The sequence below is a fragment of the Castor canadensis genome, chromosome 7 (genome assembly GCF_047511655.1).
Source record: "Castor canadensis chromosome 7, mCasCan1.hap1v2, whole genome shotgun sequence".
Classification (NCBI taxonomy): domain Eukaryota; kingdom Metazoa; phylum Chordata; class Mammalia; order Rodentia; family Castoridae; genus Castor; species Castor canadensis.
This window is the reverse complement of record NC_133392.1, coordinates 150,200,979-150,216,146: the sequence shown is the minus strand read 5'-3', so window position 1 is coordinate 150,216,146 and position 15,168 is coordinate 150,200,979. Positions and strand designations below refer to the sequence as shown.

General features: G+C 51.3%; 1 long non-coding RNA gene across 2 annotated transcripts in view; it reads left to right on the top strand.

The window, feature by feature from the left end:
- Positions 1 to 9,266, top strand: part of LOC141425027 (uncharacterized) — a 64,444-nt gene extending 55,178 nt beyond the window's left edge. For both annotated transcript variants that reach the window (XR_012450102.1, XR_012450101.1), the window contains exons 2-3: positions 4,884 to 5,012; positions 5,957 to 9,266. This is a non-coding gene — a long non-coding RNA (uncharacterized lncRNA). The remainder of the gene's footprint in view (positions 1 to 4,883; positions 5,013 to 5,956) is intronic.
- The last annotated feature ends 5,902 nt before the right edge of the window (positions 9,267 to 15,168 follow it).

Below are 15,168 nucleotides of genomic sequence, written 5' to 3'. Positions count from 1 at the left end.
CTAGGAGTTGGTAATTTGGTAAAATCGCGTTGTTATTGTCGGCAGAAGGCTTCCCCAGCCCCTGCCCGGCCCCCGCCTGCTCTCTGCCTTGTATTTGAAGCAATTGAAGCCCAGCTGGCCCTCTGGGAATGCAGGCGGAGTGTGTCTCCTCGAGGAATTCCCCAGAATAAGTGGTGTTCAGGGGCTGCAGCTCAGCCTTGAAACGGCCTTCCGGATGGGGAGGGAACAGGGCTGTACAGAAGAGGTACTAGACCCCAAGTCAGAAAACGTAGGCCAGTGCCCCCATTTCTGTCTGACTTACCCAGGGCAGGGGGCCTCGTCTCTTGGCCTCAGTTTCCACATCAGTAAAGTGGAGACTCTTTACAGTCTGTTCCTTAAGGGATTGCCGTGACAGCCATGCGTGACACACAGCAGCAATGAGAATGACAGCTGCCATCGACAGAGCATTTGCCATTAGCAGGACACACGGCTAAGGTCCTCCAGATACCCGTTTTGTAGACATGAAAACTGATGATTTGTCAGTAAGCATGGCTGAGATGTGGAGTGGGCCTGTTTGCAAAGCTCTGTACTACACGTTCTTGAAGCCAGAGTCACACGCAGGTATGACTGTGACCATGGTTTGGAGGCAGAAGAGAACTAGCATGCCCGATCTGCAATAGCATCACCTGTTGGTACTCTGTGAGCCTCTGGCTTCAGACCGGGAGAAGCAGATGACCATGATCAACTTGAGGGAGGGAGAAGCAGGGAAGGAAGGAGAGGCCAGCGAAGGTCCTACAGCTCACAGTCCTGTGCCCACCCCAGGAACAAAAGGGGGCCTGACCTCCCCAGGGTGCAGTGAATGGAGGGGCCCAGCATCTGCCCAGCAGCAAAGTCCACCTTCTATTAGGAGCCAGCATGGAGTAAGTGGAAAGGTAAAACTACCCAAAAAGCCTTGTCCTCATCTACTAAGCTGATACCTGTGTGCCCAGCACCCACCAGGGGTACAGCTGGTGCAAGCACTGGGATGAGTCGAGTGTCTCAGACCCCTGTCACAGCACCGCTGGTCCCTATGTCACACATGGGAAGTCCATAGCCCTAACTGACTGTGATCTGACCCATCAGCCCCTGCCTGCCTCCTGGGCCCTTCTGCCTTCTCACTCTGGACCAGGGGCCTTTGCACTGCCTGAACTCTCACCTCAGAGCAGAGGTCCCCACCTTGGAGGCTCTCTCCCTGCCTTGTCCCTCTCTAGGAGGCTCTTGCCCTCCCCAAGAATCCTCCTATCCTTTCTGCTTCCTTTTGTAGCTGTCAGCATTGCCCACTGGAATTTTTAGTTGGTTCCCCCTCCCCCCACCCCATCCTCTCTGGTCACTCAGAGGCCTCCTGAGGACAGGGCCCTTGTCTCTCTCCAGGGCCTGACACCAAGGATGGGCACAGACCAAAGGGACCATGCGGGAGACACCACCAGCCCTAGTGTAGCTTCGGGTGCTTGTGGGTTGCATCTGAGGTGGTAGGAAGAACAGCTAAGCCTGGAGGACTTCCTGGTGGAATGAGGCCCCTAGTTTGGGGAGTGGTCTGGCACAGCCAATTCCTGGGGAGAAAACAGAGTTTGGGGATCCCTGTTGAGCAGCCCCATTCCATGGGTTCCTAGAGAACAGCCCTACTGCTCAGATGACAAAACAGTGGCAGAAGGTGAACATAGGTCTTGGTCCATCATTGGCAGAGCTGGGTAAGCGCAGGGAAGGTGGCAGCTCAGTGGCTGGACTGCCCAGGAACCCTACCCAGTCCCTAACCAGCAGAGGAAGCAGGTACATTTATGCCTCAGCTGGACAAAAAGTAGGAAAAAACAGGGAAAGTAAAAACCCCACAAATTCTCCAGGCAACAGCCTCTCAGTGAACAAGGATGCACGGATGCAGGTGAGGCTCAGGCAGGTTGCCAACAGTGACCTTATTTCCTTGCTGATACAGGGCCCACCTGCTGCCAGGCAGGGCAGAACTGGCCACTGTGCTGGCCTTGCCAGGCAGGAGCCTCTGCCAGGTAAGACATTTCTCCTGGAACGCAGCACTGAGGCCCAGCAGGCCTGCGGGAGTCTGATGAGCAAGAATTCTTTCCCATGTCAGCATCCCAGGCTGACAGACCTTTCCCAATGGCTGCAAGTCCCAGGCTCAGGGCTTCCAGCTGGGGAACAGATGAAAAGCCACAGGACTGACCTTGAGAGGTGGGGAGGGGAGAAAGACAGCAAATGGACTGTGGAGTGGTGCAGCAGGGACAGGAGACAAAGGAGGGGTCATTTGAAGGTGGTGGCCCTGGGACACTACCCCTCCATTTGCTAATGAGCTTCATGATCCAGCGATATGGGATGCAGCCGAGACACGTCAATGATCTGAGGTCATCTCCACCTTGCTAAGCCCAGGTCTGTGAGGGTCACAGATCTGCCACCATATTCTATAGGTTCCCTAGGCCCAGAGCCAGGGCAGCAAAAACCATAGGTCTGAAAGGTTTTCCCCGCTGTTGGCATGGACTGTTACTTTTCGGGGTAGAGCATGGTGACAGGGTGATGGTTATGAGTTATGGTAAAGAATTTGCTGGGAGGGGGGATGAGTGTGATGGTGTGATGGCTGTGATGGTGACACCCAAAGAGACCACAAAGGCAGGGACAGAGATGTGGGATGAAGAGAATGGTGGCGATGGTGGCAGCAGAGCCATGGAGCTGGCAGGGACCTTGCTGTTGCAGGAGGCTGGGGTGATGTGCAGACCCCTATAAAACAGGCCCCTCTCACAAGATGGAAGTGTACCAAGTATCAGACATTGGTCCCCAGGCAGTGCCCCTAAAGACTTCATTTCACAGTGGCCTTCTGAGACTGGCCCTCTGAGACATAGACATGGTCTGGCTCTGCCTTTCTCTTTCTTCTCTTGAAGTACTTGGGATTTGAACCCAGCACATCCTAGAAAGCTATGCAAGTGCTCTGCTGCTTGAGCGATGACCCAGCCCTTTTCATTTGTATTTCATTTTTGAGATGGGGTCTCACTGACTTTGCCTGGCTGTCCTCAAACCACAATCCTCCTGTCTCAGTCTCCTGAGAAGACTGGGATTTCAGGTATACACCATCACACCCATCTGGCCTGGCTCTCTTGGAGGGTCCCAAATAGGGAATTCTTCCCCAGCAGGATTTTCCACAAAGAAAAGTATGCCTATAGGTGGAAGAAGTCATTTTGAACTAGAGAGACTAGGTGCACATGTGGGGTGGTATTAAAGGTCAGGATCTCAAATCAAGTCAGCCTTCAAGCTCCAGCTCCAAAGTCACATCCTCAGGGAAGTCCTCCCTGATTGCCCCTGGGCTGAGTAGGGTCCCACGGGCCTGGATACTCCTTTAGTACCTTCTTGGATCATAGTGCATGATTGTGGCACAAAGTGTGTCTGTTTCCCAGGTAGACTATGCCTTCTTTCAAACAGGGGCTGAGTCTCTTGTTTGTTGAACCCAGAGTCTGTGGAAGTGGAGACATGAGTCACAGTCAAGGGTCTCCCCATCGCTCTCTGAAAATGGTTTTCTTTTTCTTGGTAGAATTGGGGTTAGAACTTAGGACTCTACCTTGCAAAGCAGGTGCTGTACCACTTGAGCCACACCTCCAGCCCCTCCCTGAATATCTTGATGGGTTCGTGTTGTGTCACAAAACACCACAGACATTTATTTCTCACAGTTCTGGAAGTCCAAGGCCAAGGTGCCGGCTGGTTCAGGTCCTGGTGAGGGCCCCTTTCCCGGTGTGGACAGCTGCTTCTCACTGTGTCCTCACATGGCAGAAAGAGACGAAGGGGAGAGCAAGCACTCTGGTCTCTCTACAAAAGCACTAACGCATCATGAGGACCAGTCCACGAGATGTTATCTGACCCGAATCCCAAAGCCCCACCCCAGACACCATCACCCTAAGTGATATGAATTGGGGGCACATTGAGTCCCCACCACTGGTCCTATCTCCTCTGGGAGCTGTGCAGCAGCCCTGCAAAAAGGCAGCAAGTGGACACTCCCAGTCCTGGGCTCCAGCTGGAGAATTGAGGCTAATACAGGACCCTAATGGTTTGGAAGGGACATCCTTGGACTCTCTGCCCGTCCTGGCTGCCTGACAGCTGACCAGTAGCATGAACAAGCTCCAAGTTGTCTGTGTTGGTGACCACTGACAGTGTGGATGCTGGGGAAGGAGTTTTAGATGCCAGACAGAAAGAGGGTAAGTAACCCTGGAGACAGTCCCAGCGAGAACCATCCTCTAGGATGCCTTGCGGAAGAATTAACTCCTTGGAGGACTTTAGGGAAAATGAGACAAGTTAAGAACTGCTTCCTCCGTCCCTGTCTTGCACACACAATTACTTCTTGTCTCCTGGGCCACTCTGGGCACCGCCACTCATTCATGCATCCATATTTGTTGTGCACTTATTCTAGTCAGGCCCTGCCCTTGGCCGGGGTTGGGGGGTGGGATGCAGATGCTGCCTGGGGAGTTCCCAGCCTCTTCCGTAAGCACAAGAAAGACAGGAACAACGGAGGAACACTGGCTTTGGAGTGAAATCACGTGAGTCATATACTTATTCCAGTGCTGTGTGTCAGCTTCCTTGTCTGAAAGTGGAGAGCACACCTGTTCACCAGCCTGACTATAGATGGCAGCTCCAAAATCTCTCCGGGAGGGGCCGAGTTCAAGGAGAAGGGTGCTGTCTGTCCTGAGGGTTGTAGGAGTCTTTCTTGAGCAGGGGACTGCAATTCCAAATGGCTGGGGAAGCCTGGGCTCAGCAGAGCACCTGGCAAGGAGCACATGACTGACAGAGGGCAGCAAAAATAGCCACGCTCTGTGGCAAGAGCCAGTCGGTTTTCTTCCTGACCTGCATATGTTCCTGATTACTGTCCATCTTCCCCCACGCAGGTCATGAGCTCCCAGAGGACCATCTGTGCTCCCCAAGCCTCAAGCAGCTGCACAGTAGGGGCTTTTGACCTGCGTTTGCTGGATGACTGAAGAAGGTCACTGCTCTGCAGGTCCCAAGGGACCTTCATGGTGAGGTCGACCATCTATTTGCTCATGGCCTTCCACACATTCAGTTGCTGTGTCTTTAGGGACACCTGACCCCATAGAGACAAACATATGTTGAGCTAGTGGAGTTCCAAAGAAATAGCCACCCAGCCCCCTTCCCTCAGGGTATTCAAAGTTGAAATACTTAATGGGATTATTTATATTAGCTTTTTATCTCAGTTATCCCAATGGCCAGGCAGGAACATGAGCTCCATTCCCCAGTGGTATTGCAGAGGAAAAGGAGGAGGGAGGCAAGTCCTTGTGCTCCTGGAGATGGGCAGAATTGGTTCCCAAAGTGAGGGCCTGTCCCCTAGCCCAGGGCTCATTCTGGCAGCCCTACCTACTTACCACCAAGCTCCTGGATTCTCGTCCCCCTGCCTTCAGAGGGTGTCTGAGCGTTCATGTGAGTCCCGTGCTGCAGCCTTGTGCAAGGCAGTCTTGTCTCCGAGTCTCAGTTTCCTCACCTGGGCAGTGTTTTCACCTGCCCACTTCCTGGGAGGCTGCTCACTGTGACTCAGGACACAACCCAGGCCAGGCAGACAGCAGGTGCAAATGCCGGCTGTCTTTGCTGACCGAGCAGTCACAGTCGTGTGGAGGGGATAGGGTGGCACGGGAGGAGGTTCCAGGGAGCCACTCAGACCGTGAGTGGTGGAGGGAAGAGAGGAGGGAGGCTCCTGGCAGCAGGAGAGAATAGGGAAGTGAGTGAGTGGCGGGCCAACGCCAAGCAGGAAGCAGCATAGCATGCACCTGCCATGTCACATAAGTGATAAACAATAATAATAACATTGGTTTGCATGTAATGAGGCAAACAGACTGAATTACGTTGGTAATGGGCAGCAGACACCAGGGAGCCATTTGTTCTTGAAGGAAGAGCTGAGGGTTGTGCTCTCTCTTCTCTCTCTCTCTCTCTCTCTCTCTCTCTCACACAGAGTTGGGGAGCAGGGGAATGAAGCCCTGACAGAGAGGACCAGAGGATGAAGCAGCTCAGGCTGGGGCAGACCTGGGAGAAGGAGGGGTGGGCATCATTCTGCTCACCAGATGCTTCCTGTTCCTACCTCTGGGCACACATGGGTTTGCATTTCCTGGCCCTGTCCTGGTTGCCGGGCCATTGAGTGGCCAGGGGAAGTGATACGTGACACTTCTGGGCTGCAGCCTGCAACAAAGGGTGCACCACCCTCCAGGGCTCCCTGCTTTCTGCCAGTGACTGTGTGAGACCGAAGGTGACCCACTTGCCCGCAGCCCTGAGGGAAGCAGCCACTGGGGAGAGTCCCTGTCACAAGAGAGAAAGAACCAAGCCTTCGCCGCTTCAAGCCATTGAGGCCATTGTTGCAGCAGCATTGCTCAAACTATGCTGACTACCACAGGGCTGTTCATCGGAGAAGCAGAGCCACAGACCACAGACTTGTGCACCTGCCCCCATCACAGCCCCTCGACCAGGGTCACACCGAAATTTCCCCCAACCCTCTGCAACTGACCTCAGTCACGTGATGATCTGCTTCTGCAATTGCTTTGTCCAGCTGGCTCTAGGACTTTCAAGTCACTGTTTAGTTGTGGGAAGAGAAACCCAGCAAGTGATGTCCAGAGACATCATGGAGACAGGAGGTGACAATTATTTTTAGGTCATTAGCAGTCAGAACACCGTGGCTTTGGGGTCAGACCTTGGTGGTTGACATTAACTACAATTTCAAACCACCCCGATGATGAGGTAGGAAACTGAGGCTGATATTTTCAGGTTCACACCAGATACTCTGGGGTGTCTTCCTAATTTGGCTAGCATCAACCTGGAGTTTCTTCCAACACTTCGTGAAGCTTGGAGAATCTGAGTGTTGCCTCCACAGCTTGCTTAGCGGGGAAGCGGGGGGCCATGTGGATTTGGGAAGAGAAAACCTCACACTGGGTATGAATCTCAGAGGCTGGAAAAGGGTACACAGTCTCTGCCATTTTCCCATTTACTCAGCAGAAGCTCAACTGGGGTCTCAGCCCCTATGGCCCTCACTGTCAAGTAAGCAGGGATGGGGACCCTGCTCTGTGGCCTCTGCATTTCTACTCTGGATGAGAATTCACTCTTGGCCTTTCTTGCTGGGAGGTGTCTTCCTTGGGACCTTGAATCATGTCCACAGCTCTTCTCTGGATCCTTTCTGGCTGACCCAGGCTCGGCCTCTCTACATATTGTGCCCCTGTGGCCTTCCCCGGCCCGTATATCACACACTCACATAGTCAGTCTAATAGCCTCGCCATCCCAGGACATAAATCACCTTTAAAAAAAGAGCAAAGTGTTTCAGCCTCCTAAGCTGGAGCAATAACACAGTGGTGAGCATCCACTGCTCCTTCCGGCCCCTGGCACTGAGCTGGTGCGATAGCCTTCCCGCTGAGGACATTGACGCACAGAGTACAAGGCCACACGTGAGCACGCATCAGAGTCCACGCATCAGAGACCACATCCACTCTCTGGTCTTCCTTCTCAACCCCCGCACTGTGTGCCTTCCTGAAGGGAACTTCAGGGTCCTCCAAGATAGCCCTGTTAGGGGACAAGGCCCAAGAGGTGACTGACGCTCTCCTGTTCCCACGGGGAAGGAAGGTTTGGGCAGATCCACCCCCTGTAGTTTCTACCCAGGGCCTCTGGTAGATCTGACCCAGGCTGCCTGGCTCTGTCCTCTCCAATGACAGGGCAGGGTTTCCTCCTTGTCCTTAAAAGGAGAGGAGCCCACCCACCCTTCTCAAGGACCCCAGTGAACAAAGTGCTCCTCTCCCAGGCATGCCTGGTTATGGTTTAGAAATGATAGAGTAAGAGAGATGTGTCCCCAACCTGTGTCCTTTGTACTAAAGATGCCAGCCACAGGGGACCAATAAGGATGGGTTGCTGCCCAGCCAGGGCTTGGTTGAACCAGTTAAAGTCTGCTTAGTTTCCTGACTTTCTGCTCCGCCTAAGCCCAGACTCCTGTTTCCTCCTCTTCAAACACCTCTGCTTGACAGACAGACAAAACTGATCCTAGTATAGAAATACTTGGGACTTACCTGGAATTCCCAGGGTGAAAAGCAGAGCAGACAGTTGCCAACCTGGGAATGGGCAAGCCTCGGGCAGGGGTCTCTGGGCCAACAGGTGAGAGACAGAATTAGGAAGAAGACCCCCAGAGCTCTGAATTTACCTTCTCAATGACATACCATGAAACATTAAAGCTAATCAGCTGTGTGACGATTTTTATTACATAAGCCAATAAAATCCAAAATTACATTTTCGCTGTTAACTTTTAGACTGAGTTTTTGAACTTTATATTTTATAGCTTTGTGGTTCCTGATGACTTGAAAAAAAATATATTCCTTCATATTGAGCAAAATCACTCAGGGGCTTGACCATCCTCCCGACCTTCCTTGCATACAGTGACTTCTGCATCCTTTTTCCCAGCCACATGGGCACATCCTTCCTTCCCTCGCTCACCCATCCATATTTGGGGAGCACTCACTGGATGCCAACTGTGGCACATAGTAGGTAGGATTTATGTCCCTAGTTGTCCACTTACCTGTATTCCTGGAGTGGCCATCACTCAGGCCCCCGACACCACTGACTTTTGTTACGTGGCCCTGTGTCTTGCAGGAGGCATTGGAATATGTGGGAGGGTGACAATCAAATCATTCTTACTGAGTTTCTGTCTGTCTTTTGCAAGGTTTCTGTCCTCAACCGTGCACAGGCTGGCCCAGGCTGCCTGGTCCTGGGATATGAGGCACGTGAAGCAGAACTGATCTCCCCCGACCTGCCAAGTAGCAGCCACAGAAATGTCACGATCCGTGTTCATATGTAGCTTTACTAAAACAAAAACCTGACCAAGGTAACACAGGTCCTCATGGAGGTAGAGCACTTGGCAGCTCCAGTTGGGAGAACGGTTTCTATTAATAGTAATGACTGTCATTTAAGGAGGGCTTGCGGAGTAAATGGATGGAACTGGAGAACATCATTCTGAGCGAGGTTAGCCTGGCCCAAAAGACCAAAAATCGTATGTTCTCCCTCATATACAGACATTAGATCAAGGGTAAACACAACAACGGGATTGGACTTTGATCACATGATAAAGCGAGAGCACACAAGGGAGGGGTGAGGATAGGTAAGACACCCAAAAAACAAGACAGCATTTGTTGCCCTCAATGCAGAGAAACTAAAGCAGATACTTTAAAGCAACTGAGGCCAATAGGAGAAAGGGACCAGGAATTAGAGAAAAGTTTAGTTCAAGAAGAATTAACCTAGAAGGTAACACACATGTACAGGAAAGCAATGCAAGTCAACTCCCTGTGTAGCTATTCTTATCTCGACTAGCAAAAACCCTCGTTCCTTCCTATTATTGCTTCGACTCTCTCTTCAACAAAATTAGAGATAAGGACAAGATAGTTTCTGCTTGGTAGCGAGGGGGTAGGGAGAAAGGAGGGGGGTGTTTAAGGGAGGGGGCGGGGGAAAGGGAGAAGAAATGACCCAAACATTGCATGAACATATGAATAAAAGAAAAAAAAAAAAGGAGGGCTTGTGGAATACCAGGCTCCATGCTGGATCATTTCTATGAGCATCATTTACAATTGGGGAAATGGAAACTCAGAGGCCAGGTGACTTTCCCAAGGTCACTCTGCTAATTAGTGGTGGAACTAGAATGTCAGATCAAGCCTGGCAGCCCACGAAACCCCTGCCTCTGGGGCTGGTCAACCCTGCCTACCCTGGGCCTCTGTGATGTTGAGTCATCCTCTGAGATCCTTGCCAAGGTTCTCATCAGCTGGCCTCCAGTCCTTTAATTAAATAAAGAGGGACTTAGCTCTTCCCCAAAAAGGGTTCTCCAGTGTTGTATGTTTCTGGTTATTGGAAATTCTTCTTTACATTGAGCCAAACCTCAATGCTTCTGTTCTTTGGTCCTGAGCTCCCCTGCCTCCCCCAACACCCCATTACGTGGAAAGACCCTGGGCTGTCTTTTCATTCCAGCCTTGCAAGTGCCCCAAGGCAGGGTTTGCATTTTGCTCTGGTTTCAACACACACCACAAATTCCACCTGTTGGAAACATGGCTCCAGTGCTGAGAAGTGGGACTTGGGGAGGTGACGGCGACGTGAAAGCTCTGCCTGTGAGTGGATGAATCCATTGGTGGATTCATGGGTCCCTGCGTTATCTTGGGGTGACTTTGTTATATGTCTCTTTGGCATGCTGGCTCTGGCTCACCATGAGATGCCTCATGTTTTGCAGGCAGGAAAGCCCCCACCAGATGCCAAGCTGGTGCCGGAGCCATGCTCTCAGATGTCCCAGCCTCCAGAACCAAGAGCTAAATAAATGGCAATTCTTTCTTTCTCCCTTCCCTTCCCTTTCCATTTTTCCCCTCCCTCTTTCCATCTCTCCCTCCCTCCTTCTCTCCCTTCCTTCCTTCCTTTCTTCTTTTATTTGAGTCAGGGTCTCACTGTCCTGACCTGGGACTTGAGTTCCTCCTGCCTCAGCCTCCTGAGTGCTGGAATTAAGTGCAAGCACCGAACCCCGCCTGCAGCTAATAAACTTCTATTATTTACAAATCATGAAGTCTCAAGAATTTATTAAAGAAATAGAAAAGAAACCAAGACACCATGTTTCCTCTAAACTAACTACTCCTATTTCCTCTAGCTTTTCCTTAAGAAAACACATATTTATTTGGAAATATTGCAGGCAGAAAATGCACGAAGTGTAACAGCTCAGTTTTATAAATCCCTCTAAAGTGAGTCCTTTCAGTCCCTTCTAGGTTGGGAGATGGAAACTTGTCATCTCCCAGAGACTCCGTGTGTCCTTCCTGATTATCTCTGCCCTATCCTCCGTGCCACAGCTGTAACCACCATCCTGACATTTTTCCTGGCCTTTTTTTTTTTTTTCTGGTGGCACTGAGGTTTGAACTCAGGGCTTCATGCTTACTAGGCAGGAGAGCTAACATTTGAGCCACACCCAGCTCTTTTTAAACAATTTTTTTCTTACTTTAGTTGTTTTTCAGATAGGTTCTTGGGTTTTTGTCCAAGGGGCCAGTTTCAAACAGTGGCCCTCCTACCTGTGGCCTCCTGTGTAGCTGAGATCACAGGTATGGCCACCATTCCTGGCTTGTTGATTGAGATGGGCTCTTGCTAACATTTTGCTCAGGATGGTCTTCTTCCATATCTTCCCAATCTTTCCAACTGCCTCCAGAGTAGCTGGGATTACAGGCACGAGCCACCACACCAGGCTTTGGCTTTTCTTTATGGTTTTTACTACTTACATATCTTTGCCTAAACAATACTGTTTGGTTCTGCCTGTCTGGGCTTTATGTAGATGTAGCCATACTGTAGGGTTCGTTTGTACCTTCTTTTAATGCACATTTTGTTTATAATTTCTGGTTTTGCTCACACCTATATTTCATCTCTTTTCCTTGTTGCATAGTATTCTACTACATGAATATATATTTTGACTTCTGTATCTGTTTGGCTTTGGGTTGTGATATGCAAAGCAACTGCAGATTTTCTCATACACATGCCTTGTTCAGATGTCTAAGAGTTTCTTTCAAATCATAGGACATGGGTGTCTTTGACTTTCCTAATAGGTGATGGACCCTCTTTCGCATACCCACCAGCAATGCTTGTGAGCTCCGTTGTCTTGTAGCTCACTATGGCTTCTCCACATATGCAATTGCAATTGCTCACGGTCACTTGGAAGGCGATGTGCATCACCCGCCTCCCCCACCCCGCATGGGTAAAGATGAGATTTCCTTCTTGACTAGGCTTCAGAAGACACTATCTCTCAGTCAGTCACTGACGGTCAGGACAGGGAGCAGTTTCACTTAGTCACTGTCCTAAGTTTGTATTTGTGGAGCACTCAAAAAATAAACAAGTCCTCCAGAATTGCTCACTGCAGAAGCCTGGAGTGGGGTCTGCCCCCTCCTTCCCTGGCCAGTCCAGTCTCGGGTGTGGATCTCACTGTGCCCATCCATGGTGACCAGCTCCCTCCTCGTTCTTCTGTGCTGAGGCTCTGTGGACGTCTGGCTGTGGCCGATGGAAGGTTAACAGACGGGACCCGAGCAGAGCTTGCAATGCTCACGTGCATTTTGCATTTCACTGTGCTCCTTTGAATTTGCTGGGCCCTGGAAAGAGGACGAGGGCCACATGGAGCAGGGCTGCCCCACCTGAGCTCCACCAAGACCTGCACTTCCAGCCAACATGAGCAGGAAGGAGTGCTGTGGTTGTAGGGCCATTTGATGTGAAGCAGCAGTCAGCCAGCACCGTTGTCATTGTCACCGTCACTATCATTCTATTAATAACAGCTAGTGTGTCAAGCATGTGTTCTGTGCTAAGAACTCCACATGCATTGTCTTGTGGAGAGAGGCCCCCGCCCCCTGCAGTAGATGGAGTGATTAAACCCACTTTGCAGTCAGAATCTGAGGCTCAGAGAGGTTAAGGGACTTTCCCAATGTCACACGGTCAGTAGGAAAAGGCACCAAAGCTTGCTCTCTGGTCTCCCTGATTCAAGAGCTCATATCCAGCATGGAGGAGGAGGAGGAAGAGTCTTTTAAAACAGAATCTGAACTTACCGTGTTGTCGAAAGGCATTAGAGGACACAGGTGTCCCTCACTGAGGTCCAGTGGTCAGGCTGAGAGGCAGAGGGGAGCACACGCGGGTCTTTTAGGGAGCCTCCCCTCCCCCCAGGACAGCTCAAGCTGTATTTGGGCTTTTTCTCCCTTCTGTTAGAATCTGGAAAAAAGCTCCGGCCTTGTGTTCATGGACCTTGGTGCAGGTCAGAGCTGGGCAGGAGTCCTGGCTTGGCCTCTTACAGCAGTGTGTCCACCCAAGGCTGCTCCCCCTTGGCCGTAAAATGGGGAGGAAAAAGTAGCCCCCCATAACTCAGGGGCACTGTGCCAAGAGAGACAAGTGAAATAAGGGATGTAAAGAGTTGGTGAATGGCAAACCCTCCCCAGATGTTGGTGGCTGTCGTTTTTCTTGTTATGATTATCCCGTGGGACCCCTTGTGACCAAAGACAATGCATCACTTGGGTCTCCAGACTGACCTTCAGAATGGCCAAGCCCCCTCTGAGGAGGGTGGCACCCCAACCTGGAAAGAAGGAGAGAAGCATCCTTCTTTCCCTACTCAGAGAAAAGACTCCAGGGTTGACCGTGTGGCCATTGAGGCTCTCAGGGGCCACTGAGGCTCACAGGCCTCTTCTGGACAGGGAGTTTTTTGGACTTTGTTTTCTTGTGGTGCCGTGAATGGAACCCAGGGCCTTGCACAGGCCAGGCAAGCACTGTAGCACTGAGCCACACCCCTGGCCCTGTCCTTACTCTTCTGGTGACCAGGGCACCCACAGCCCTGAGAGTGGTGATGTGTGTGGGATGGTCATCTCCAACATCCTGTGTGCTGCAGAGCACAGAAGGGCCTTGCCTTGGCATTCAGCTTTTATGTGTGCTAGCTTCAGCAAAGCTTTTTCATTTCTCCCCAAAATGGCATCTGACAGCCCTCCTCACATGGCTGTGCGAGGCTCTCTTTGTGTGGTGGAATAAAGGAGCTTTATTTTACGGGAGGAAACGCCTGGGCGAGTGTCAGGGAAGATATCTGTTTCCTTGAAGAAGCTCCCCCAAGCCTTTCAGGCTCTGCTTCTGAGTCCCAGAGCTCCTTGGATCCAAAGGCCTCTCTGTCTTCCACACTTTCTGAAGCTGTTACTTGGTGATTTTCCAAGGCTCTGCCACCGCAGGCTTCTAGAAGCCCCTGAGTGCTTTTGACTTGGGCCCCATCTTTTTGCTTCCTTCTTCACAGCCAACCTGAAGCCAGGCAGCACTGGGGCCTGCAGAGAGGGGGAAGTGAATTTATAGCAGACGGGGTCAACAGGAGACCTTCACCTGGGGTGACCCATCAGAAGGCTTTCTGGAGGTCCAGTATGTCTTGGCCAAGTCTCTAGCATCTGAGCATGGTCAAGAGAAGACTGATGTCCCCGCTTTTCAGTAGGGACATTGTACAGCTGTCCTATCCCTGGCTATCATGGGGGATGGGTTCCAGGACCTTCACATGCCAAAATCTGTGGGTGTTCGCGTCCCTTAAATAAAATGCTGTCGTATTTGCATAAAATCTAGGAAATCCTCCTGTGTACTGTAAACTCTTTCTAGGTGACTTCTAACACCTAATACAATGTAGAGCCATGTGAATAGTCGTCACACTGCACTGTCAAGGGAATGACGACAAGTCTGCACAGGTGTGATTTTTTAAAAAAAATGTTTCAATCAAGTTGGTTGAATCCACAGACAAAGAAACCCCAGATACAATGAGGACTGTGGCCCACTCACTTTTCCACCTTGGTTTTGCTGCCCACTCTCCTCCCCAGGCCCCCACACTGTCCACCACACAGCTTCCAGTGACCCAGGACCCAGGACCCACTCCCTCGCCCCTGTGCCTTCATGTACTCAGCTTTCTCCTGGAATACCCTTCTTTCTCTTCTGAACCCAATTCCCGTATTGCCTTCTCTGACCACCCAGAATGGCCCAGCACCCAGCTGGCCTTGAACTCACTATCCTCCTGCCTCTACCTCCTGAGTGTTGAGATTACAGGTGTGCACCACCACACTGGATCTCTACCTGCTTTTATGATAGTACTTCCTGTATGGTCCTGGCTACTTTGCTCAGTACTTATGTCCCCTGAGGCAGGAGTTCCCTGAAGGTCAAATGCTGTTCTACCCGGTACATGGCACCCCACAGGGCCTCCATCAGTTTGGCTTTCTAAGGCTGAGTTCCATCCATGTGGCCTTGGTGATGGAAGATGGAGGAGTTAGTGCAGGGCAAACAAGGCAGTGAGCTCTTGCTGGGTTCCATAGTTTGTGGGTCTCTCCCAAGTGTCCTCAGAGGTCACAGTCTTCCCTTACAGACTTGGGCACTGACCCTGATCCCACGTGAGGTGGCAGGGTCTCTGTGCTCACATCACAGCCAAAGCCTTGTGCAGGACTCACTCAGGGTGCCTTTTCTCAAAGGGGATGGTGGCAGGCTCAGGAAGTCCTGGGACTCCAGATTCCCTCCCTAGAGCCACATGCCACTCAGAGAAGAAGGCGGGCTCTCAGAGCGGGGAGGAGTCTCTCTGTGATGGGGAAGCATCTGGCCCCACGGAGGTAGGGAAGGAGGGAGAGACAGCAGGAAGTAGTTGGCATGAAGTCAACGTCC